General features: G+C 46.4%; 1 protein-coding gene across 2 annotated transcripts in view; it reads left to right on the top strand.

The window, feature by feature from the left end:
* The first annotated feature begins 6,345 nt into the window (after positions 1-6,345).
* LOC142246353 (deoxyribonuclease-1-like) overlaps positions 6,346-26,592 on the top strand; it is a 52,884-nt gene continuing 32,637 nt past the window's right edge. The window contains exon 1 of one of the 2 annotated variants that reach the window (XM_075319391.1): positions 6,346-6,360. The gene's annotated coding sequence lies outside the window, so the exon portion shown is untranslated. Of the gene's footprint in view, positions 6,361-22,205; positions 22,270-26,592 lie in introns of those variants that run through there. The other variant, XM_075319392.1, reaches the window with a different exon arrangement.

Genomic DNA, 26,592 nt, shown 5'->3' with positions numbered 1-26,592 from the left:
AGGCCCAGGCACCAGCCATGTTCTGTCTGGTGAGGCCCAGATACCTCCCATGGTCTGTCTGGTGAGGCCCAGGCACCAGCCATGGTTTTTCTGGTGAGGCCCAGGCACCACCCATGGTCTGTCTGGTGAGGCCCAGGCACCACCCATGGTCTGTCTGGTGAGGCCCAGGCACCACCCATGGTCTGTCTGGTGAGGCCCAGGCACCACCCATGGTCTGTCTGGTGAGGCCCAGGCACCACCCATGGTCTGTCTGGTGAGGCCCAGGCACCACCCATGGTCTGTCTGGTGAGGCCCAGGCACCACCCATGGTCTGTCTGGTGAGGCCCAGGCACCACCCATGGTCTGTCTGGTGAGGCCCAGGCACCATCCATGGTCTGTCTGGTGAGGCCCAGGCACCACCCATGGTCTGTCTGGTGAGGCCCAGGCACCACCCATGGTCTGTCTGGTGAGGCCCAGGCACCACCCATGGTCTGTCTGGTGAGGCCCAGGCACCACCCATGGTCTGTCTGGTGAGGCCCAGGCACCACCCATGGTCTGTCTGGTGAGGCCCAGGCACCACCCATGGTCTGTCTGGTGAGGCCCAGGCACCACCCATGGTCTGTCGGGAGAGGCCCAGGCACTAGCCATGGTCTGTCTGGTGAGGCCCAGGCACCACCCATGGTCTGTCGGGAGAGGCCCAGGCACCACCCATGGTCTGTCTGGTGATGCCTGAGCATTAGTTTGGTGTGTCAAATGAGGAATGAGTAGAAAAAGTGGACAATTTAAATTTATGTTAAAACATAACATACAAAGTCATAAGAACTTACCAGGGCAGGAGGTCTCCGTCCTTTGTTCTGAAGTACGCATGTCTACCAGAAAGCGCGTGTTTGCGCACTGGCAAGTGTTGGTGTTTGTTGGAGGAGGTAGAATATCTTCCCTGTCCTCTTCTCCTTCTGTAAAACACATTGTTTATAAATATTATGGACAATGATTCTACTTCATTCCCGGTGTGGAAACTATTAGAAATTATTAGAAATTGCTCAAAGTAAAGAAAATAAACTTACCATCAGAGGAGATGACCACGTCCTCATCTGGCATGCCGATTACTACATCAGGGGGGGCCAGACACAGGGATCTTGGTCTCATCAAGGATCTCTCCATTTTCAGTCTTGGGTCCATGAGGAGCATCATCAATAATAATCTGCATTTTGTCCTCATGTTCTCCTGCAACACAGAATATTAAAATCAGCTTTGATAAGATAAAAATCTCCTATGTGCTTCTTGTAGACAATTTCCTTTATATCTAGGGTTCAGTCACTGACGGGATTTGGATTCAGAGACTATTTTTCTCTTAAATTGTTAATTCTCCATAAGGGTACTTTCACACTTGCGTTTATTTCCTTCCGTTACAATCCGCCCTTTTGGAAAACAGCGGAATCCGTTAACGGATTCCGCTGTTTCCCATAGACTTGTATGGGTGACGGATTGTACCAAAAGGACCTGCGTTGCTTCCGCTGGGCGACGCTCCGTTGCTTCCGCCCAGCGGGAGGAACGCAGCATGTAACGTTTCTGGATTCCACTGTGCATGCTCTTTTTTTTTTTTTTAAATCAAACTTTATTTTGGCTCGCGGTGGCCGAACGTTCAGCTGAGCGCCCGACCGTCGGCAAGCGACAGCGCTCAGCTGAGCGACCGGCCACCGGCATGCCCGGGCGCCGGCAAGCGACAGCGCTCAGCTGAGCGCCCGCCCGCCGGCATGCACGGGCGCCGGCAAGTGACAGCGCTCAGCTGATCACCCGGCGGCCGGCTGCAGGGAGCGATCAGCTGATCACCCGGCGGCCGGCTGCAGGGAGCGATCAGCTGATCACCCGGCGGTCGGCTGCAGGGAGCGATCAGCTGATCACCCGGCGGCCGGCTACTTGGAGCGATCAGCTGATCACCCGGCGGCCGGCTACTTGGAGCGATCAGCTGATCACCCGGCGGCCGGCTACTGGGAGCGATCAGCTGATCACCCGGCGGCCGGCTACTGGGAGCGATCAGCTGATCACCCGGCGGCCGGCTACTGGGAGCGATCAGCTGATCACCCGGCGGCCGGCTACTGGGAGCGATCAGCTGATCACCCGGCGTCCGGCTACTGGGAGCGATCAGCTGATCACCCGGCGGCCGGCTACTGGGAGCGATCAGCTGATCACCCAGCGTCCGGCTACTGGGAGCGATCAGCTGATCGTTTACAATAGTCTGCCGCTGGTAACACTGTAAAAAAAAAAAAAAAAAAAATCAAAACGAATTGCGTTGTTTTGCAGCATCCGTTGCATCCGTTGTGCCACTATATGCAACACATCCGTTGCATCCGTTACACAACACAATGCAACGGATACCGTTCAACGCAAGTGTGAAAGTAGCCTTAAATACATTTTGTAATATGGAAAGACACAAACCAGAATGTCCTCAGTGTAAGTAACTGACTTCATGTCAGGGGTTGGAGACCCAGAAAATATTAGAAATTGCTTCTTTTTTTTTTTTTTTGTAGGGACACTATTTTAGGCAGATGTTCAAAGATAATACTGTACATATACCTTAATTTACTATGTGTTTATTTTCAATTTGTATTCTGTGACTCCCCCTCATATGATGAAAAGGTGTAGCATTATATATAATTATTTGTAGCGAATAACGGATTCTTTTTTATAGTCGTAGCGTCCTAACTGAATGAACGCTCCTTTCTCTAATAAGAAGCGACAGGGTTTATAATGTCAAAGGATTAATTCCTTGTTGGTTTTTTATCAGTTATTACTTACAAATATTAAACTTATGTCTAAAAACATTCATGTTTTTTATTTTTTCTCATTTATTATTATTTTATTTGTCTAATATTTGAAAAACCGTGCAGCCTCTTTTTATTACTCTCCCTCGTCCATGATTCTATTCTTATTTTATATACTGTATATAAGACAATTGTTTGGCATCTTTTTGGGACAGAGGCCACTGGGGCACAGAAAAAAACAGATTTTAAAAGAGTGGAATAATTATTTTCCGTAATTTATCATAAGTCGTAACAGTATTAATATTTCGTTATTATTCATATATATTCATATATCTACTGTTGCTGTAAACTGTGCTAATGTCTCATAATTTATAGCCTCGCTATCAAAAATGTGTCACATAACACCATCTGAGACCCAAAATGTCAAAGAAGTCTGTTATCTATATTTGAACTATAGGGAGGGAAGGAGAAACATCTTTTTCAGAAGAAAGGATAAATCAGAATCAGAAAGTCAAAAGGAAGAAATAACTTCTTATAATCAGGTGCGTCTTATAAAGCGAAAAATACGGTATATACATGCATACACATATACACACACATACATATATACACACACACACACACTCATATATACAGTATATACACATACACACATTAGGGGAGTTCTTAAGTATATACTGTATATATAAGTATATATATATATATATATAGAGTATTATATATATATATATAAATATATATAAAAACATACACATATACTAGAGGAGTTCTTACCTTCCCCGGCTGGTCTCCGGTCCGGCCTGCAGGCTCCATTGATGATCCTCTCCAGCGGGAAGCAGGAATCCAGGGGCACACCGTGACATCACACAATACGGACCCTCGGTGGTGGCCACCCAACTTTCCCAGAGTCCTGAGTAGCAATATGGGATTGTAACTGCTGTTTTGAAGCTCTGGAGCTTTGCTGTGACCTCCTAATCCCAGCCGGTTTAAGGGTTTACAAGCTAGACAGCAGGGGTGGTCGGCCTCCAAGGCAACAAGCTGTAAATAAAAGAAAATAGTTAATATCAGAAGAACGGTTGCAAATTTTAATAAACCGTAAAAGTGCTTGATTTAACCAGAATTATTTAATAAAAACATGAAGATGGGAATAACCCCTCACCACCTGTTTTTCGTTGTTTCTTCCGTTTCTTCCAAAAACCACAACATTTTTATGTTTCCGTCAATATAGCCATATAAGAACTTAACATAGGAGTTAACAGATGGCTTGAAGTCCCGGTCTGTTCTGGGATCTGCACCCCGTGCGTGCAAGGTACTGTGAACCCTGGATGTCCACCCCACAGGATCCCGCTGTACTTGGAGCTTGCTCTCTTGCTCTCCAGCTACTTTCTTCCCTGAGTGGCTGTTGTTTCTACCCAGGTTCTTGTGGTGTCTTTGTACCGCCCTGAGACGGGTCCGGCCGCTTCCTCCGCTTGCTCGGGCCGAGCCGCTCGAGGTCCGGGCTCAGGTTGTCAGTGGCACGAGCACCTCCGGACTAGGGGCCATGTCGCTCTGTTAGAGGGGAGAGGTAGCGGGGTGGTGGTGGTGTGGGATGAGGCGTGCAGCTGGGGAGGGCCGCGCTGTCGTCCAATGGGTCGTGACGCCAGCCACGGGTCGGGGTGACGGGATGCACCACCGCTGTGGCTGGAGTGAAGGCGGGCTCGTCCGGGATCGGTGTTGTGGCCGTAGCCTAGATGTTAGCCCCTCCGTGGATAGGGGTGGAGTGTCCCGGGGCCCCCGGTTGGGTGGAGGGGACTGAGCGCTGATGTTGTTGTCGAAGTGCAGGGTGCCGTGCCGCGGTGCAGTGTCGTGCCCGGATGGCACTGGTGTACTCACGATTGATTCACACTCAGAGTCACTGGTAAACCAAAGTTCGGATGTGGTCAGTTCCCGCGGCCGGCTGCTGATGCCCCCCTGTGGGGTTGATGGTGGCCCCTTTTCCCGTGCACCTCTGGATGTTGTGTTTTGGCTCCCCTGCCTGAGCAGTGGTAGCCCGCTCCCCGGTGTTGAGCTGCCGGAGGAACCCTCGGTTGCCCGCAGGCGCTGGCCCGTCGGGTGTTTGGCCCTTGGCGGTGGCGCTCACCCTGGGGAGATAAGGTATGCACACCAGTGACTATGGAAGGGGAATACATGTAATAGCAGAAACTGCTGTGTGAATACTGACATGAAAAATTCAATAGCTATATGTATAGAATGAAATGTGAAAAATGGAACCTGCATTACTGCCATGAATATATGAATAAAGAGAAATTTAGCTACTGAATTGATCAATGCAATAGAGCCCCAACACTACGCCAAAGTATTTCTCTACGTTGGGGTCCCTAGCTTGTGTGTGTCCTCTCATGCAGTTAAAAAACTTACCGTGTATGGGAAGCTGAGACCCAGGCTATATATACGATGTGGATTGGCAATAGGTGTGTATGGGGAGGGTTCACAAACGAAAAACTACTAACATTAAGGAATAACGTTTGGAACTCGGTGGGCTTTTGCCTTCTTTCGGGACTTTGGGTGTGGATGAACCCTTGAGGTCCAGCCAGCAATCAGTCAATTTGCCTATACTCAGTGGCTTCTAAGCTAGGATGGGGTCTGAGTACCCGGTTTCTGGTGCTCCGGTACACGGTTGACTCCCCGGTTCGGGACCGGCGGGCTCCAACCCAGGCCCGGTCCGTACGGTTGCGCCGGTCGCTGTACCGGTACTCCTGCAGACGGCCACCACCGTCTGCCTGCCTGACATTTACAAGGGGCCCAGGCTCCTACCCGGGTCCCTGACAGCTGCTCCACTACCACTCACTGTCAACTCAAAACTCATCTTTCGTCTGTTTGTACTTCCTGCCTCAGGACAGTAGTCTCCTCGGTGGGCGTGCCTTTCTGCCTGACTCCGCCCACCTGGTGTGCTCTACTCGCCCTGAGGGAGGCATCAGGTCTCCCTTTCGGGTGACATGTGTGTGACCTCACAGGGGATGGGGGGGTGTGTGTATACGGCTGATGTAACTACCTGTGACCCCTGGGGTCCAGGGCATCACATCTTTCTACTCCTCTTTCTCTGTGTCTCAAGATTCCTTTGTATGTCTTGACACCTTTCTTACAACTCTTTCCTTCTTACTTCACTCCTCAACTCCACTCCTCCATCGTCCTTCTTCCTTCACTTAACTCTCTGCTCCGCTGTCTACCCATACCTCCCAGGCCACTCGCTCCTCCCCCAGGTCTGATCTCTCCCTCCCCAGTTGGCTACCTGTTAGCTCCCAGTGCCCAGCCCTGTCACCTGGTTCTATGGGAGTCTCTCACCCTGGTTTTGGGGTGTATGTGTCCTGGTGTGCTGGTGTGTGTATTCACTGGCACAATTATGTAGGACCCGAGCTGTTGCTGTGGTGTTACCTTGTTTAGTGACACCTGGTTACCGCAGGGGCGTCACATGACCCTTAAACCTTTAATTATTTTTTTTTCATTAAAATTTGTATTTTTTATTATTTTTTTTAATTATTTACTTTTTTTATTTATCTTTTTATTTACATTTTTAGAAAAGAAGAATGGAAAGTATACAAATAACAGTCACATCACCGCACAGTATACAGTGTACGATAATGTAAGTATGGTACTGGACATTTATCAGGATAGGAGCCCTGGTCCAACCTAAAATGAAGATCACTGAGTCTCACGGATTGAAAAGAGACACATAGAATGATAAATTGAAAAAATCTGCACACTGCAGCAGAATATTAGGGTTTGAGTTTATATTGTGTTTATTCCGCACATTTTTAAGGGTAAAAAAGGCTGCGGTTTACAGCACCAGAAAATGAATGAGATTTCTTAAATAATTTTTTAAGATGAAAATGAGTAAAAAATGCACATTTTTTTACACACCCTTTTTCCTAACAACACTGGATTTTTAGTGTTGAAAAATTTGCTGCAAATAAGTCAACATTTATCAGCCAGAGAAGACTCACATCACCTCAGGTGCTGCCAGGAAAGCTTCCTCATAATACATTACAGTTATCACATCACGTGGTTTTGGCACAGCCTGTATAAAAGCCCAAGGCAGGGAATGCAGCAGCTATTTTTGTAGAGAATCTGGATAATGAGATGACATCAGCTCACAGCTTAGCTAAAGAGATTAGGAAAGACATAAAGCACTGAATACATAATACATAATACAAAATGTGTGTAACAGCACAGCAGCGACATTGTGTTTGAGGAAAAGAGAATAGTTTTATACACATTTTTTCCTGGGCAACTGGAATGTGATGCTAGTCACTACTAATGGGTAGTACAAACGATAGAGTAGTCAGGAAAGCCGGGGTCTGGTAACAGGAGGACACGTATGGACACAGGAAGCACACAGAGGAGTAGTCAGGTCCTGATCCGAGGGTCAGAATTCTGGGAAAGTACGTAATGGATTTAGGGAGAAAACTGAGATGTGGTCAGGTAACGGTCTGAGGTCAAAAGCCAGGAGGTCAAGAAAGGAACAGGGAGTGCCTGAGAGGAGTCAAACAGCAGTCCCCGGAGTCAGGAAACAAAGATCAGAAGACAGGCAGGAACACAGGCCAACAGTACAACAACAGAACCAGAAAGTACGACTGGCAAAGTTCTGGGAGAGCATGCTCACTAAAGAAGCAGATCAATTACCCAGAAGATGGAACACCTGAGCAATCAGCTAAGTTTTGGGAAAAATTTGGCAAAGCTGGCAAATGTGAATGTTAAAAGATTGATTTATGGTTTGATAGCAAAAGTGATAATGTGCCTAACTGTATGAAACCCTCTATCAACTCTGGAAAATTGGAATTCCTTCAGAGGTCCGATACAGTGAAACAAGAGGATAGTGACCGGTGTTTATTAAGATACGCTGACGACACTCAGATCTACCTCTCTGGACCGGATGTCACATCTCTGCTGTCCAGAATCCCGGAGTATCTATCTGCCATATCCTCCTTTTTCACCTCTCGCTTCCTAAAGCTCAATGTGGCCAAAACTGAACTGATCATCTTTCCTCCATCTAACCTATACTCTCTACCTGATTTATCTATTACAATAAATAACATCACGCTCTTCCCAGCACCCAAAGTTCGGTGCCTCGGAGTGACCTTCGACTCTGCCTTGTCCTTCATACCACACATCCAATCCCTCACCACCTCCTGCCGTCTTCAACTCAAAAATATTCCCAGAATCCATCCTTTCTTCAATTCTTAATCTACAAAAATGCTAGTGCATGCCCTCATAATCTCCCACCTGGATTACTGCAACATCCTCCTCTGTGGCCTCCCTGCTAACACGCTCGCCCCTCTCCAGTCCATCTTTAATTCTGCTGCCCGAATGATCCACCTCTCCTCAATACCACCCCGCTTCTCCTCTCTGCAAATCCCTCCATTGGCTCCTACTCTTCCACCGTATCCAATTCAAACTACTAGCACTGACCTACAAAGCCGTCCATAATCTGTCTCCTCCATATATCTCTGAACTAATCTCCCACTACACTCCAACACGTCACCTCCGGTCCTCCCAAGATCTCCTTCTCTCCTCCTCTCTCATTCGCTCCTCATGCAACCGCCTCCAAGACTTCTCCCACTTCTCCCGAGCATCCCCAGTCTCCTGGAACTCGCTGCCTCAACACGTCAGACTATCCGCTACACTTGCAAGCTTCAAACGGAACTTGAAAACTCATCTGTTCAGGAGTGCCTATAATCTTCAATGACCCCACTGGTTCACCACCGTGTGGAGCCGCCGCCGTCGCCTCACCACCGTGCGGAGCCGCCGCCCGACCACCGTGCGGAGCTCCAACCCAACCTACACCCCACCTACTGTCTCCTCCCCAAAATCCTATAGAATGTAAGCCCTCAAGGGTAAGGTCCTCTTCCCTCTGTACTAGTCTGTCTACTGTAACTTGTATATGTATTCTGTATGTGTCGCGGGCGGGGAGGAGGCTGCCGCCGCTGCGCTCTCGCTAACGCTCTGGTCCGGCGCTGCTGCTGCCTGCTGCTGGCTGCTCGGTGGCTCGAGCGGTGGGCCGGATCCGGGGACTCGAGCGGCGCTCCTCGCCCGTGAGTGAAAGAGGTGGTTTTGGGTTTGGGGAGTTGGTCCGTTACGCCACCCACGGTTTGTGGTGAGGTTGGGGCACCACCGCTGCTCTGGACGGGGATCCCGGGAGCGATGACAGGGAGCAGCCGAGATGTTTCTTTCCCTCCGTGGGTAGGGGGATTTGGTGGTCCCGGGGTCCGGGGAGGGAGACTGGGGAGGCAGGGTTGGCGAGGTTCAGGGTCGCGGGGGCAGCGCGGTGCCGGACGGCACGGAGGTACTCACTCAGCCAATAATGTATACGGAGTCTCCGGTAAAACAAACGGCTGGATGGACGGATCCCGCAGCTGGCTGCTGTGGTTACTTCCGGAAGGTTGGTGGTGGCTGCCTTTCCCTGCACCTGTTGTGTATCTTCGGTCCCGATGGCTTCCCACCGGTAACCCGCTCCCCAGCTTAGATATGGGCTGGAGGAGCCCCTTTTGCCCGCAGGCTCTGGCCCTGGGAATTTTAGCCTTGGCGGTAGCTGTATTTCCCTTCTCGGTTTGGACGGTTGCCTTCTATCGGGTCTTTGCTGCTAGGAAACCCCGGAGGTTCCCGTCGCTAAGGGATTTGACTGGTTTAACGGCGACTCCAAGCCTGGTCAGGGTCCGTAGGTCCTGCCGGTTTGTGCTGGCTTCTCTTCGCTCCCCGGTTCAGTACCGGCGGGCCACCGCCCGTCCCCGGTCCTACGGTTCCGCGTCGATCGGCCTCTCCTGCAGACGGCCACCACCGTCTGCCAACCTTGCTGTATGTGCCCGGGCCACGTACCCGGACACGGTCAGTTTGCTCCTCACTTGCCACTTCACTCCTCCACTTTTCACTCTCCCTAACCGACTGCTTTCTTTTCCTGCCTCCAGGACTGTGAACTCCTCAGTGGGTGGGGCCAACCGCCTGGCTCCACCCCACCTGGTGTGGACATCAGCCCCTGGAGGAAGGCAACAAGGATTTGTGTGTGACTGATGTGCCTATCTCGGGGTGTGGGGTGTGTTGTTGCAGTACCTGTGACGACCTGGCTTGTCCAGGGCGCCACAACTAGTATGGCTAACTGGGTGAGTTTGCTCTCAGGGTTCACGCTTGGGATTTTCTGGACAGTGTAGTGGGAAAGTCCTATCCCCCTCGTTGTGCTAGTACCCCGATTTTGGAGCGGATGGAGAACGGATCTTGAAGGCTCCGTCCTCGTCGGGTAAATTGTCAGGACGCCTGAAGCTCCTTCCTGACCTAGGGTCCACGTACCCCGTCGTGCTCTGGCCCCTGCCCGGTGATGGCACAAGGCCGCCGGCTGTCCTCCTCAACAGTCCGTACCCCTTGTCACGATCCCCTGCGCTGCGGTCCAGCTCCTACCAGGCCCAGACCAACATCTGCCACCTAGTAGTCTCAAGGAGCCCAGCTCCTGACTTCTCCTCTCGAGAGTCACCACTCAACTCCACTCAACTGACTCCTGACACTCTTGACCGTCCCTTAACAAACCCTCCAAGTGGCTAACCCTATTCCCTTCAGGCTAGCCACTGGTGTGTCTGGTGGTTGTGGTGCAGAGTGTTCCTAGGATTTTGATTAGCTTGTTCTTGGCAACACCAAAGGTCAGGGACCCGTAACCAAGGAGTAGGTGGATATTGTACAGAAGGGCAGATTGCACAATACCCTGTGACGACCTGATAGGCCAGTACAACACATCCAAACCCAGCGGGATTTGTCGGTATTAATGTCCTTAAATTTTACTTAGAAGGTAGGGATTGAACAGAAAACTAATTTTTCACCATCTTGGAGCTCTTCTTAAACATTTAGCCCTGCTGTGATGCAACAAATCCCCAAATATCTCATAGAATCTGACCCCATAGAAATCCTACCTTCTATGCACTATATATATATATATATATATATATATATATATATATATATATATATATATATATTAATCCATCACATTCCTGAATCCATCACCAATATTGATTTCTCTGCTGTTGACATTGCGTGGAATTTCCATGACGTCACATTTTCTGAAATTATTACCTAGAAAGTGAGTGTCTCCCCAGTGCGGTGACATGCCGGTGACAAGAGGGAGCTCCGGTCTCCGGTCCATAAACAGCGTCCTGATGGGTGAGAACTATAGGACCTTATTTATGCCATGTCTCAATGTCTTATAGCACTAGCACATTATAGCTCTGTGTTCTTTTAATTGGTAGGGGGTGTAGGGTCCCCTTGGAGTAGGGTAAATAGCCAACAGGGACCACTATATGACCAGCAGAAAGTATCCACGAGGTTTTGCAAAGCAGCATGGTCTACTAGGGAAAGATAGGGGGTATAGGATCAGGGTGTAGGGATGCTAGTAGGGGGTATAGGATCACCTTGGAGTAGGGGCCTAACAGCCATGAGAGACTTCTGTAAGACCAGCACAGAGTATCCAAGAGGTTTTGCATGGTCCTGATTTTGGGTACATAACTAAATACATCTAATAGGGGAAAGTAATGATGCTAGTAGGGGGTACGAGTGAAGGTAATGGGTCTGGTAGTGACTACTCAAGAGAGACATGAAAATGGAGGTAACACACAGGTTACAACTCAGTTTTACTCTCTCAGAGGCACAAAGAGGTTTTCCACTACTTTGACATAGTGTCATTCGGTGTTCAGGTCCAAAGTGACTCTCAGGTGGTGCGTCATTGCCTTCAGTATCTGACGCACTGGTGGCGTTATGGTCCTGAGGAGATAACTTAGGTGCCAGCATCAGATAACTATGCAGATCGCCTGGTCAAGGCCTTCCATCGCAGACATCTGGAGAGACCCAGGTCTGTGGGTCTTGACGGTCCAGAGGCCCTTCGTAGAGGGAGAGGTACTGTCATGCGGTGTTCAGGTCCAGACTTATTAGGTGTTACGGCGGCATCAGGCTGTGTTCACACTGCGGAGTTTGACAGGCAACCTGATGTGTCCTAGTTGTTCAGGCAGAGCTGGACGTCGGCTGTTTCATGGACTCTGTTCCTCAGTCCTGCAGGAGTTAACTCCTGCTGACCTAGGGAACTCTGCTAGGAGATCAGGTTGCTAAATACCAATCACAGTAATCTCCTCCCTATATAAGATTCTGGACCTTGCTACACAGCGCCGATTATTGCTTCAGCTTAGCGCCAGCAATTCCGGTCCTTTGCTGTGCTCCAGTTCATGGTGATCTGTAGTTCTGATTTTGAGTGGTGTCTACGTTCCCCTGTTGTGTGTTCACTCCCTTCCTTTTTCTTTATTCCCCTGTACACGTATAGTCTCTCCTTTGTGTTTTGAGTGCGGTGTGTACGAGTTTTCATTCTTCGTTGTCGTTTCTGTGGGGTTTTGTTACTGTATTTCCAGCCTGTCCAAGGGTGGGGGAGAGGGGGAATAAGATCAGGGCTCGAATAGGAGTTAGGGTCGCGCTGGGGGCTCAAACCTGGCTACCATCAAACCTACCTCTGAGTTAAGGGAAAGTGGAGGGATTCCAGTCTGAGAGCCAGCCTAGAGGCCCCTGTTCTGTCATTTCATACCTCGTGACACATAGAAAGCTTTTCCTAAAGTGGCTTTACTGGTGGCTTAACCATCGCTTATTGCTTCAACTATGCCACCGACATTTATTTTTTCTGTATTTTCTACTATAGTGGCGAGCAAGCAGAAGATGCCCGAAGAATGAGCTCAGTACTTTCTTTAACCGTTTCACAGTTTTTAAAACCTGAAGCCATTAAAAGAAGTAACAGAAAGTTGAACATGTGCACAATAATGTCGTTTTTGACATTGCTGTGCACTGTGTTTATTTTCTTGCGGTGCTTTTTATGTGGTTTTTCAGGCAGATGCCAGACAAAATCCGCCTGAAAAAAATGTCATTCTTTTCACTTCAGTAGTCCATCGCTATAGCACTGTTAACTTGGTGGTCTCTGCCAGGACAGGAAGAGATTATTTTACATCGATACAACCACCTGACCGTTAAGGCCACTGATTGGCTGCAAGGTAGCCAAAAGTGATGACGTTCCATCTATCAGTCACCTTTAGAGATTAGCGGATCCATGGAAGTTCGGGTTCGCCCAACTTTACTTAATAGTTCGTTTCGGAATCCAGACTTGGCTTGAACTAGTTCCCGGACCCCATATAAGTCAATGGGGACCCGAACGTCAAGTGTCAAGTCGAGTACTGAGTATAATGGAAGTCAATGATGGGGCAGTTCGGCTCTCCACCCACATACAGTCAGCCACAAACAGAGTTAATCAACAGGAAGTACACTGATTGCTCATTTGGTCCAAAGGTGGGGAGAGGGAAGTCGGCAGGGATTGGACAGAGGGCTCACATGACGTCAGGTGAGCCCTGGACCAAGATTAATGACAGCGCTGGATCGGCACCAGGCTACAGGGTCTGTTATTTTAACTGGGGGAAACAAGTGAAATCAAAAAGGGATGTTTTAGTAGTGGACAACCAGGGGAGTAACGATAGCGGTTGCAAAGATCGTGACTCCGGCACGGCCTGGCAGGGTTAGTGGCCCAGTGCCCACCCTGCAGAAAAGCAACCGGCTTCTCTCTGTGAGATATGAAGGACTATGTGGGCTGCATTCTAATATATGAAAGGTTATGTGGGGCTATTATACTATATGGTAGGCTATGTGGGGGCCATTAGGAGAGCTATATACAAGGGGGGACAAAGATAAAAGCATGGGATGGGAAAGTTTTGTGCTGAGGGAAAGAGGCTCTATTCCTCACCACCCAGCTTTCCCATGCTCTGCTATAAATATTTCCTTCTGCATTAAGCTTTCCCATGTTCTCATTTCATGGGAAAGCTGGGTGCTGGGGGAAAGATGTATATCAGAGCATGTGAAAGCTGCGTGCTAAGGGAAAGATGGATATCAGAGCATGGGAAAGCTGCGTGCTAAGGGAAAGATGTATATCAGAGCATGGGAAAGCTGCGTGCTAAGGGAAAGATGGATATCAGAACATAGGAAAGCTGGGTGCTGAGAGAAAGATGTATATCAGAGCATGGGAAAGCTGCGTGCTAAGGGAAAGATGGATATCAGAACATAGGAAAGCTGGGTGCTGAGGGAAAGATGGATATCAGAGCATGGGAAAGCTACGTGCTAAGGGAAAGATGGATAACAGAACATAGGAAAGCTGGGTGCTGAGGGAAAGATGGATATCAGAGCATGGGAAAGCTACGTGCTAAGGGAAAGATGGATATCAGAACATAGGAAAGCTGGGTGCTGAGGGAAAGATGGATATCAGAGCATGGGAAAGCTACGTGCTAAGGGAAAGATGGATATCAGAACATAGGAAAGCTGGGTGCTGAGGGAAAGATGGATATCAGAGCATGGGAAAGCTACGTGCTAAGGGAAAGATGGATATCAGAACATAGGAAAGCTGGGTGCTGAGGGAAAGATGGATATCAGAGCATGGGAAAGCTACGTGCTAAGGGAAAGATGGATATCAGAACATAGGAAAGCTGGGTGCTGATAGAAAGAGGGATTTCAGATCATGGGAAATATGAGGGCTGAGGAAAAGAGCCAAGTGACACCTGTACCCTGAGTGTTGGCATCATTATCCCGTACCCCGAGTGCCGGTATACAGTTGCGTGGGGGGCGCGGGGTAGGTCCAAACTTTGCACCGGGGCCCTTCAAACTCTAGTTACACCACTGTGGACAACCCCTACAAGACTAAATGTATAAAACTATAAAAACCCATTTTTGTTCATGTTTGTATGGACTGGATACTCCAATGTCCTCTCACTCTCCAAAAATAGTCAAATAAGACGTCCGACCTTTAATGAAATGGCCCTAATGGGCACCTTTTATGGCAATATCATTGTGAGGCTCAGTGGTGACTCAAACAGTAAAATTAAGTATTTATATGAACAGAATGGGGATTGTAAGATTGAGGGATTGAATATTATCGCCCTTGTCCTTTAATAATCCCAAGTGGTGTCATAACATTGGTTGTCACTGAATCTCCGGGCGTATTGAGCGGCGGTGGGACGATGCTGCCCGGATTCCAGCCATTATTAGGGCGGCAGTACTTGTCCTACTAGTAATATCTGTCAGCGAGCGCATTGTCCTACACAGGTGTGCCCCATACCACGGAGCTGCCTGGAGGGGGTGTACGGGGATAACGACACCAATCAACCGTGATTAATGGCCGAGGACTTTTGTTATGATGTGCCGGTGATTACCTAATCCTGTCAGGTGTATATATGACTGCGGCTCACAGGAATGATAAGTGCCAGGAAGTGTAACTGAGCGTCATGCTCACACGTAGAAGAATAACAGCAGCTTTCTAGGGTTTGTGTACATAGAGATCTCACTGCACGCTTGATAACCGTGATGAACACTTCTGCCATGTGATTAACCCTTTTATAACTGCAAACACGTTAGCCATTGCGATCTATTATACATAAAAGCAAATTATTATTATTATTATTAATTATTATAGCGCCATTTATTCCATGGCGCTTTACAAATAAAATAAAACAACCCCATCACAAAAAAGCCAATTGATTGTTAAAAGGGATTTTTCTCATCATCATAAATGTGTAAGATTACAAAGTGCATTAGATAGAAGTAACATTCTAATTTACCTGCTAATAAAAAGTCACTGTGTTCTAAAGGGATTCTTAATTTGAATAGTTTGCTGTTTGTTGCCTAGGATACGGCCACCTCTGCAATCTATCAGTGGTGGCTGAGTGCTTACAAGCTGTTCACTGTTCGGTCTTCCCGGGCTCCTCTGATGCTTTAGTGTTCGCTGGTAGTTAGAAGCAAAATAAGATTTTTATTTTCATGCTTTTGGTGTGTTTTAGGGGTCTTTATATTTCTTTTACCAAATGCAGTATGGTCTAGGTATTCTATGTGTCACTCATAGGATAAAACATTCATAAAATATGAAGCCCCAATCCGCACTTTGGCATTGGGACATCAGTGGGTTATACTGGTAAAGCAAATAAGGAATAGAAAATCCATCTCGGCTGCGGGTTCTCTCTTGAGCTTTCACACTTCCACCTCCTCCCTTTCCTTACGCTTCTGTTGATGTCATCCGGTGACATAAAAAGGTTTATGTGTCCTTCTGCTTTTATACACTCATATATTTTACGAGTTTCTACACTGTATAATTATCTCTTCAGTAGTGATGAGCGGGCACTACCATGCTCGGGTGCTCAGTACTCGTAACTAGTGATGAGCGGGCACTACCATGCTCGGGTGCTCAGTACTAGTAACTAGTGATGAGCGGGCACTACCATGCTCGGGTGCTCAGTACTCGTAACTAGTGATGAGTGAGCACTACCATGCTCGGGTGCTCAGTACTGGTAACTAGTGATGAGTGGGCACTACCATGCTCGGGTGCTCAGTACTGGTAACTAGTGATGAGCGGGCACTACCATGCTCGGGTGCTCAGTACTAGTAACTAGTGATGAGCGGGCACTACCATGCTCGGGTGCTCAGTACTCGTAACTAGTGATGAGCGGGCACTACCATGCTCGGGTGCTCAGTACTCGTAACTAGTGATGAGCGGGCACTACCATGCTCGGGTGCTCAGTACTCGTAACTAGTGATGAGCGGGCACTACCATGCTCGGGTGCTCAGTACTCGTAACTAGTGATGAGTGGGCACTACCATGCTCGGGTGCTCAGTACTCGTAACTAGTGATGAACAGGCTCTACCATGCTCGGGTGCTCAGTACTCGTAACTAGTGATGAACAGGCTCTACCATGCTCGGGTGCTCAGTACTCGTAACTAGTGATGAGCGGGCACTACCATGCTCGGGTGCTCAGTACTCGTAACTAGTGATCAGTGGGCACTACCATGCTCGGGTGCTCAGTACTCGTAACTAGTGATGAACAGGCTCTACCATGCTCGGGTGCTCAGTACTCGTAACTAGTGATGAGCGGGCACTACCATGCTCGGGTGCTCAGTACTCGTAACTAGTGATGAGTGGGCACTACCATGCTCGGGTGCTCAGTACTCGTAACTAGTGATGAACGGGCTCTACCATGCTCGGGTGCTCAGTACTCGTAACTAGTGATGAACAGGCTCTACCATGCTCGGGTGCTCAGTACTCGTAACTAGTGATGAGTGGGCACTACCATGCTCGGGTGCTCAGTACTCGTAACTAGTGATGAACGGGCTCTACCTTGCTCGGGTGCTCAGTACTCGTAACTAGTGATGAGTGAGCACTACCATGCTCGGGTGCTCAGTACTCGTAACTAGTGATGAGCGGGCACTACCATGCTCGGGTGCTCTGTAATGGTAATTAGTGATGAGCGGGCACTACCATGCTCAGGTGCTCGGTACTCGTAACTACTGATGAGCGGGCACTACCATGCTCAGGTGCTCGGTACTCGTAACTAGTGATGAGTGGGCACTACCATGCTCGGGTGCTCAGTACTCGTAACTAGTGATGAGTGAGCACTACCATGCTCAGGTGCTCAGTACTCGTAACTAGTGATGAGTGGGCACTACCATGCTCGGGTGCTCTGTACTGGTAACTAATGAGCGAGCACTACAATGCACAATGCTCGGACGCTCGGTGATTGAAATGGTAGTGCTTGCTCATCACTAGTTATGAGAACAGAGCACCCGAGCATGGTAGTGCCCGCTCATCACTAGTTACGAGTACTGAGCACCCGAGCCTAGTATTGCCCGCTCATCACTAGTTACGTGTACTGAGCACCCGAGCATGGTGTTGCCCGTTCATCACTAGTTACGAGTACTGAGCACCCGAGCATGGTAGTGCTCGCTCATCACTAGTTACCAGTACAGAGCACCCGAGCATGGTAGTGCCCGCTCATCACTAGTTAGGAGTACTGAGCACCCGAGCATGGTAGTGCCCGCTCATCACTAGTTACGAGTACTGAACACCTGAGCATGGTAGTGCCCGCTCATCACTAGTTACGAGTACTGAGCACCCGAGCATGGTAGTGCTCGCTCATCACTAGTTACGAGTACTGAGCACCCGAGCATGGTAGTGCCCGCTCATCACTAGTTATGAGTACCGAGCACCCGAGCATGGTAGTGCCCGCTCATCACTAGTTACGAGTACTGAGCACCGGAGCATGGTAGTGCCCGCTCATCACTAGTTACGAGTACTGAGCACCTGAGCATGGTAGTGCCCACTCATCACTAGTTACGAGTACTGAGCACCGGAGCATGGTAGTGCCCGCTCATCACTAGTTACGAGTACTGAGCACCGGAGCATGGTAGTGCCCGCTCATCACTAGTTACGAGTACTGAGCACCGGAGCATGGTAGTGCCCGCTCATCACTAGTTACGAGTACTGAGCACCCGAGCATGGTAGTGCCCGCTCATCACTAGTTACAAGTACAGAGCACCTGAGCATGGTAGTGCCCGCTCATCACTAGTTACGAGTACTGAGCACCCGAGCATGGTAGTGCCCGCTCATCACTAGTTACGAGTACAGAGCACCTGAGCATGGTAGTGCCCGCTCATCACTACACATCATCATTTATTTCCCAATGATCCTTATATCAGGCGAAGAATAAGACCAGCAAAACGATGGCCTGACACAATCAACATTATAGTGGAAAAGACCCTGGTGGAAATATCTAGGCTGCACAACATCGACCATTCTACAGAGCGTTCGTCCATCAAGTCACCATGGCTGAAGACCGACAAAAGAAAGAAGACCCTTATATCTTGATATTTAACAATTATTTAAAGGGTCTTTTTTAATAAAAAAAAAAAAAAAAAAAGATAATTAAAAGTGTCATAGTGATATGTTATAAGTTTTAATCAGGGACCCTCATTAATCACCGTCCAACTTTTGAATGGAGGGGTGACTCAGTATGCGCTTTGCGATGCCATTCATCTCTCCGGTACAGCGCTTATCATTCTGATAGTCCTATACTGCGGCGGTGTGCATCCCTGAATTCCAGAAATTGGTGTCTCAGCAGTTGGACTGCCACCAATCAGGTAGTTACCCCCTATCCTGAGGATAGCAGGTATCTCTTTACCAGAATTCCCAATTATGCACCATTTCCTTCTACATCCCCAATAATCCAGCTGAAAATTTGCTACATGTTTGCAGTCTTTGCAATTCTCTGTAGCATGAAAGGTTTGGTCCCTGGATTTGTAGCGGTGATGTATCCACTTGTGATACTTTGTAGCAAACTCTCCACCCTGAGTTGCACTAAGTGTGTAATATTGTCGGCCTCTGGATCGTTACCTGTAGAACTGCTAACAGCAAGCAGGAAGATGGTGACAGTAAAATATAATGGAAAGTTGCTGAACCTTTCATTATACAATGATTAAACCTATTTATATCAATGAGAAAAAAAAAACGGTCAGCAGGTTTTTACATATAGAAGTAGTGGAGCGGCTGTGCAGGTGCTTGATGCCAAGAAAAAAATGATACCTTTATTGTAAAAATCCAATGTACCAATTATGAGAAATAAAAAAAATATGCAAATCAGGCTGGAAGTGCACTGGGGTGTGTCAATGCACTTGTACTGCTTTCCAGTGCACAGACACACCCCCAGTGCACAGACACCCCCCCAGTGCACAGACACACCCCCAGTGCACAGACACCCCCCCAGTGCACAGACACACCCCCAGTGCACAGACACCCCCCCAGTGCACAGACACACCCCCAGTGCACAGACACCCCCCCAGTGCACAGACACACCCCCAGTGCACAGACACACCCCCAGTGCACAGACACCCCCCCAGTGCACTTTCAGTCTGATTTGCATATGGTTTCTGCACTGGATTTCTGATGCCTGCCTCATCGGATCTCTACAAAAAAGGTATAATATTTTTTGCGGTACAAGTGCCTGTACAGCCGTACCACTAAAATATGCTGACATGGCTGAAAAGCATCTAAATAATTATATTTAATCAACACCAAGAAAATAAAATAACCTTCAATGTATTATTAGTTATTAGATTTGCGTTTTTCTATCAATTCCAAAACTTCAAACATCAGAACATCCCCTTCCATACCAGCATCAGCTATGACTTTATGTGTCCATGCAGCTGTACTTTACCCAATATGTTACCAACTGGATCCCAATAAACTGTTCTGTCATTTGAGGTGACAGTCCAGAAAATGCTGTGGGTACATTAGGGATTCCTAGTCTTCTGTCTCTATGTAACATTTGCTCAGAAGCAACAGAATGGAGGACATTGCATAGCAGGACTGAGCAGTGTAGCTGTGAATCCAGCAGCATGGAGGACATTATACAGCAGTACTGAGCAGTGTAGCTGTGAATCCAGCAGCATGGAGGACATTATACAGCAGTACTGAGCAGTGTAGCTGTGAATCCAGCAGCATGGAGGACATTATACAGCAGTACTGAGCAGTGTAACTGTGAATCCAGCCTTGGTGAGAAATAAAAGAAGCAGCCGAATGGAAGATATTGTATGGCAGTACTGAGCAGAGTAGCTGTGAATCCAGCTCTTGTGTAAAATAAAACACTTACATCTGTGTGTTTCTGTGTCTGCTTTCCCTCTCCATAAACCTTAATAAGCAGCTTTAATCTGATACCTCAGTGAGAAGCAGCAGAATAGAGGACATTGTACAGCAGTACGGAGCAGTGTAGCTTTGAATCCATCTCTGGCATAAAATAAAACACTTACTAGAAACCACAGATCTGTGTTTCTCTCTGATCCTTTGCTTTCCCTCTCCATAGACCTTAATAGGCAACTTTAATCTGGTCCCTTGGTAAGAAGCAGCCAAATGGAAGATATTGTATGGCAGTACTGAGCAGTATAGCTGTGAATCCAGCTCTCGTGTAAAATAAAACACTCAGATCTGTGTTTCTCTCTGTCTGCTTTCCTTCTCCATAGACCTTAATATTCAACTTTAATCTGATCCCTCAGTCAGAAGCAGCAGAATGGGGGACATTGTACAGCAGTACTGAGCAGTGTAGCTGTGAATCCATCTGTGGCATAAAATAAAACACTTACTAGAAAGCATCGATCTGTGTTTCTCTCTGATCCTTTGCTTTCCCTTTCCATAGACCTTAATAGACAACTTTAATCTGATCCCTTGGTCAGAAGCAGCAGAATGAAAGATATTGTATAGCAGTACTGAGCAGTATAGCTGTGAATCCAGCTCTTGTGTAAAATAAAACACTTAGATCTGTGTGTCTCTCTGTCTGTTTTCTCTCTCCATAGACCTTAACAGACAGCTTTAATCTGATACCTCAATAAGAAGCAGCAGAATGGAGGACATTGTACAGCAGTACTGAGCAACATAGCTGTGAATCCAGCTCTGGCGTAAAATAAAACACTTATTAGAAAGTTCAGATCTGTGTTTCTCTCTGTCTGCTTTCCTTCTCCATAGACCTTAATAATCAGCTTTAATCTGATCCCTCAGTCAGAAGCAGCAGAATGGAGAACATTAACAGCAGCACTGAGCAATGTAACTGTGAAACCAGCTCTGGTGTAAAATAAAATACTTACTAGAAAGCACAGATTTGTGTGTCTCTGATCCTCTTCTTTCCTTCTCAACATACTTTAATAGGCAGCTTTATTCTGATCCCTTTGTCAGAAACAGCAGAATGGAGGACATTGTACAGCAATACTGAGCATTGTAACTGTGAATCCAGCTCTGGTGTAAAATAAAACAACTTACTAGAAAGCACAGATCTCTCTGTCTCTCTGATCGTCTGTTTTCCCTCTCCATAGACCTTAATAGGCAGCTTTAATCTGATCCCTCAGTCAGAAGCAGCAGAATAAAGGACATTGTACGGCAATACTGAGCAGTGTAGCTGTGAATCCAGCTATGGTGTAAAATAAAACAAGTTACTAGAAAATACAGATATGTGTGTCTCTCATCTGCTTTTCCTCTCCATAGACCTTAATAGGCAGCTTTAATCTGATCCCTGGCAGTCTTGATTTTTTGTTTTGAGCAAGACAAACTTTAGCGGTTTTTCAGAACAAATTATGAGTTCACGAAGCAGGGAAAGAAGTGGCTCATAAGTGGAGAAAGACGCAAATTTCTCCAATAAGATATATTACAAAGTTTCTTACATTTGTTTGTACTATTGATATATGCAAAGTTTGCAGGAGCGGCAGGTTTTGTATTATCAAGTAAGTTTGTTTCTATATTTTATGTCTGATATGTCAGTAACGGCTATTTCTTATGAAACAGTCTGCAGTGTATCAGCCAATATTTCTTATCAATCGATGACCAGTATTATACATGCTGGTGGTAATAAATCTTATTAGTACATGTATAAATGATGTCTCCGGGCACAACATGATCTTATCTCTGTGGACCTTGAGTTTACACAGTTCTCGAATGGGCAGGTGTGATACTCACTGCCTTTACTATCATCACAAACGAATTTTGGGAGGAGTTGCACGGCTTGCTGGGTCACCTGTCTGTGTGGGAGGATATATATACACTATATAACCTGCTGCTTAATAACTCCAATAATAAATCTCTGAGAAAACCTATCATCAGCTGCCAGGATCAGTAAGATACACCAAGACAGAAGAAGCACACGGTTCAGTGAGTATCCCATTCTAATGTGATCCTTTGATCACTCTTATCCTTCAATATCTCTATCTTTAAAAATATTACTATTACTCCAGTTTTTAAAGACAAACTTTACAATAACTGATATAGTTCATACTCAGGCTCGGACTGGCCCACTGGAGGGCAGGGGAATCCTCTGGTGGGCCCCCTTTGTAGTAGTATGTCATTTATCCCCAAACGTTGTCAGTAGTTGGTACACTTTTATCATTCAATATCTCTATCTTGAAAAATGTTACTATTACTCCAGTTCTTACAGACAAACTTTACAATGACTGATATAGTTCATATTCAGGCTCGGACCAGCCCACCGGAGAGCAGGGGAATCCTCCGGTGGGCCCCCTTTGTAGTAGTATGCCAGCCAATTACTATTACTATTTACTATTACTATTACTCCAGTTCTTAAAGATAAACTTTACAATGACTGATATAGTTCATACTCAGGCTCGAACTGGCCCACCGGAGAGCAGGAGAATCCTCCGGTGGGCCCCCTTGTCAGTAGTATGCCATTTATCCCCAAACGTGTTCTGTAGTTGGTCCACGCTTATCCTTCAATATTTCTATCTTGAAAAATCTTACTATTACTCCTTAAAGAAAAACTTTACAATAACTAATATAGTTCATACTCAGGCTCGGACTGGCCCACCGGAGAGCAGGGGAATCCTCTGGTGGGCCCACTTTGTAGTAGTAAGTCATTTATCCCCAAACGTTATCAATAGTTGGTACACTTTTATCCTTCAATATCTCTATCTTGAAAAATGGTACTATTACTCCAGTTCTTAAAGACGAACTCTACAATGGCTTATATAGTTCATACTCAGGCTCGGACTGGCCCACCGGAGAGCAGGAGAATCCTCCGGTGGGCCCCCTTTGCAGTAGTATGTCATTTATCCCCAAATGTTATCAGTAGTTGGTACACTTTTATCCTTTAATATCTCTATCTTGAAAAATGTTACTATTACTCCAGTTCTTACAGACAAACTTTACAATGACTGATATAGTTGATACTCAGGCTCGGACTGGCCCACCGGAGAGCAGGAGAATCCTCTGGTGGGCCCCTTTTGCAGTAGTATGTCATTTATCCCCAAATGTTATCAGTAGTTGGTACACTCTTATCCTTCAATATCTCTATCTTGAAAAATATTTCTATTACTCCAGTTCTTAAAGACGAACTCTACAATGACTGATATAGTTCATACTCAGGCGCCTACTGGCCCACAGGAGAATCCTCCGGTGGGCCCCCTTTGCAGTAGTATGCCAGCCATTTACCCCCAAATGTGATCAGTGGTTAGTACACTCTTATCCTTCAAAATTTCTATCTTAACAAATGTTACTGTTACTCCAGTTCTTAAAGATAAACTCTACAATGGCTTATATAGTTCATATTCAGGCTCGGACCGGCCCACTGGAGAGCAGGAGAATCCTCCGGTGGGCCCTCTTTGCAGTAATATACCATTTACCAGCCAAACGTGATCAATAGTTGATACAATACACTTGTGTCACTATGTACAGACAAAGGAAGCGTCTCATAATTCATTTTACAAGCTACCAGGTATATTAGTATATAGAAGCATAGCTAAATTTATGACTAATATTTGCATGTAGTTGATTTCTGGGCCCTGAAAGTCAGTTACTACTCGACCCCTGCTGACACTGTTCATACCCTTATCATATGACATCTCTACTTTTTCCATTAACCTCACAGAACAAGTAGGGTTTTGTCTTCTTTAGCTCTGTACTTCTTTCTAAACTCAACAAGGGTCTCGAATTCTTACACCAAACCTTAATCACCCTCCTTTTCTTCATCTCAGAGAGGGTCTACCTCTAATTTTTAACTACCTTCTGATTAGATATTTTTTTTTACCAAACTTTCCATTTATAGATTGAAATTAGGACAAAAATAAACTTAAGTAATCATCTCAATTTTTATTTCACAAATCAATACTACACATGAAAATAAGAAACTTTGTAATATGTCTTATCAGAGAAGTCTTCTTCTATCTCCGCAAGAACTGATCAGTCTCTTCTGCATAGAATCTTATCAGTAATGACGGCTGTCTCCTATCTCAGTGATGGGAAAGTCTTCACTGATCTCAGTAATGTAAAAATCTATCTTTGATAAACACAAATTTTACCCCTGAGAATTAACTGAGAAATTTGAAAAGCAAAAGATCAGTCCAGGAGGAGAAAAAGCAGAGTTCTCTGATAAGATATATTACAGTTTCTTATTTTCATGTGTACTATTGATTTATGTAATAAAACTTAAAATAGCACTTACTCTTTAATTTAACAATCCCTCAGAACTTGGCTGACTTTCTCTTCTTGTTAGTTCTTCTTGAACTTTCTTAGTATGATTGTCATGCTTACCTCTTTACCATCGCTACCTCCTTATCATCCTTAACTGCTTACCATCCTTATCATCCTTACCATCTTTACCTCCTTATCATCCTTACCTCCTTACCATCCTTACCTCCTTACCATCTTTACCTCCTTACCATCCTTACCTCCTTATCATCCTTACCTCCTTACCATCCTTACCTCCTTATCATCCTTACCTCCTTATCATCCTTACCTCCTTATCATCCTCACCTCCTTACCTCCTTACCATCCTTACCTCTTTACCATCCTTACCGCCTTACCATCCTTACCTCCTTACCATCCTTACCTCCTTACCTCTTTACCATCCTTACCTCCTTACCATCCTTACCTCCTTATCATCCTTACCTCCTTATCATCCTTACCTCCTTATCTCTTTACCATTCTTACCTCCTTACCATCCTTACCTCCTTACCATCCTTACCTCCTTATCATCCTTACCTCCTTACCATCCTTACTTCCTTATCATCCTTACCTCCTTATCATCCTTACCTCCTTATCATCCTTACCTCTTTACCATTCTTACCTCCTTACCATCCTTACCTCCTTATCATCCTTACCTCCTTATCATCCTTACCTCCTTACCTCTTTACCATTCTTACCTCCTTACCATCCTTACCTCCTTACCATCCTTACCTCCTTATCATCCTTACCTCCTTACCATCCTTACCTCCTTATCATCCTTACCTCCTTATCATCCTTACCTCCTTATCATCCTTACCTCTTTACCATTCTTACCTCCTTACCATCCTTACCGCCTTACCATCCTTACCTCCTTATCATCCTTACCTCCTTACCATCCTTACCTCCTTATCATCCTTACCTCCTTATCATCCTTACCTCCTTATCATCCTTACCTCCTTACCATCCTTACCTCCTTATCATCCTTACCTCCTTATCATCCTTACCTCCTTACCTCTTTACCATCCTTACCTCCTTACCATCCTTACCTCCTTATCATCTTTACCTCCTTACCATCCTTACCTCCTTATCATCCTTACCTCCTTATCATCCTTACCTCCTTACCATCCTTACCTCCTTATCATCCTACCTCCTGATCATCCTTACCTCCTTATCATCCTTACCTCCTTATCATTCTTACCTCCTTATCTCTTTACCATCCTTACCTCCTTACCATCCTTACCTCCTTATCATCCTTACCTCCTTATCATCCTTACCTCCCTACCATCCTTACCTCCCTACCATCCTTACCTCCTTATCATCCTTACCTCCTTACCATCCTTACCTCCTTACCATCCTTACCTCCTTATCATCCTTACCTCCCTACCATCCTTACCTCCCTACCATCCTTACCTCCTTATCATCCTTACCTCCTTACCATCCTTACCTCCTTATCATCCTTACCTCCCTACCATCCTTACCTCCTTACCATCCTTACCTCCTTATCATCCTTACCTCCTTATCATCCTTACCTCCTTACCATCCTTACCTCCTTATCATCCTTACCTCCTTATCATCCTTACCTCCTTACCATCCTTACCTCCTTATCATCCTTACCTCCTTATCATCCTTACCTCCTTACCATCCTTACCTCCTTATCATCCTTACCTCCTTACCATCCTTACCTCCTTATCATCCTTACCTCCTTATCATCCTTACCTCCTTATCATCCTCACCTCCTTACCTCCTTACCATCCTTACCTCTTTACCATCCTTACCGCCTTACCATCCTTACCTCCTTACCTCCTTATCATCCTTACCTCCTTATCATCCTTACCTCCTTACCATCCTTACCTCCTTACCACCCTTACCTCCTTACCATCCTTACCTCCTTATCATCCTTACCATCCTTACCTCTTTACCATCCTTACCATCCTTATCTTCATCCTTACCATACATTTTGCCCATTTTCCATGAATTTCAGAACGTTATTATCTTATTTGACAGTATTTAAGCTGGGTT

The sequence above is a fragment of the Anomaloglossus baeobatrachus genome, chromosome 7, assembly GCF_048569485.1.
Source record: "Anomaloglossus baeobatrachus isolate aAnoBae1 chromosome 7, aAnoBae1.hap1, whole genome shotgun sequence".
Taxonomy (NCBI): Eukaryota; Metazoa; Chordata; class Amphibia; order Anura; family Aromobatidae; genus Anomaloglossus; species Anomaloglossus baeobatrachus.
The sequence above is the reverse complement of the archived record's forward strand: the minus strand, read 5'-3'. Positions and strand labels throughout refer to the sequence as shown.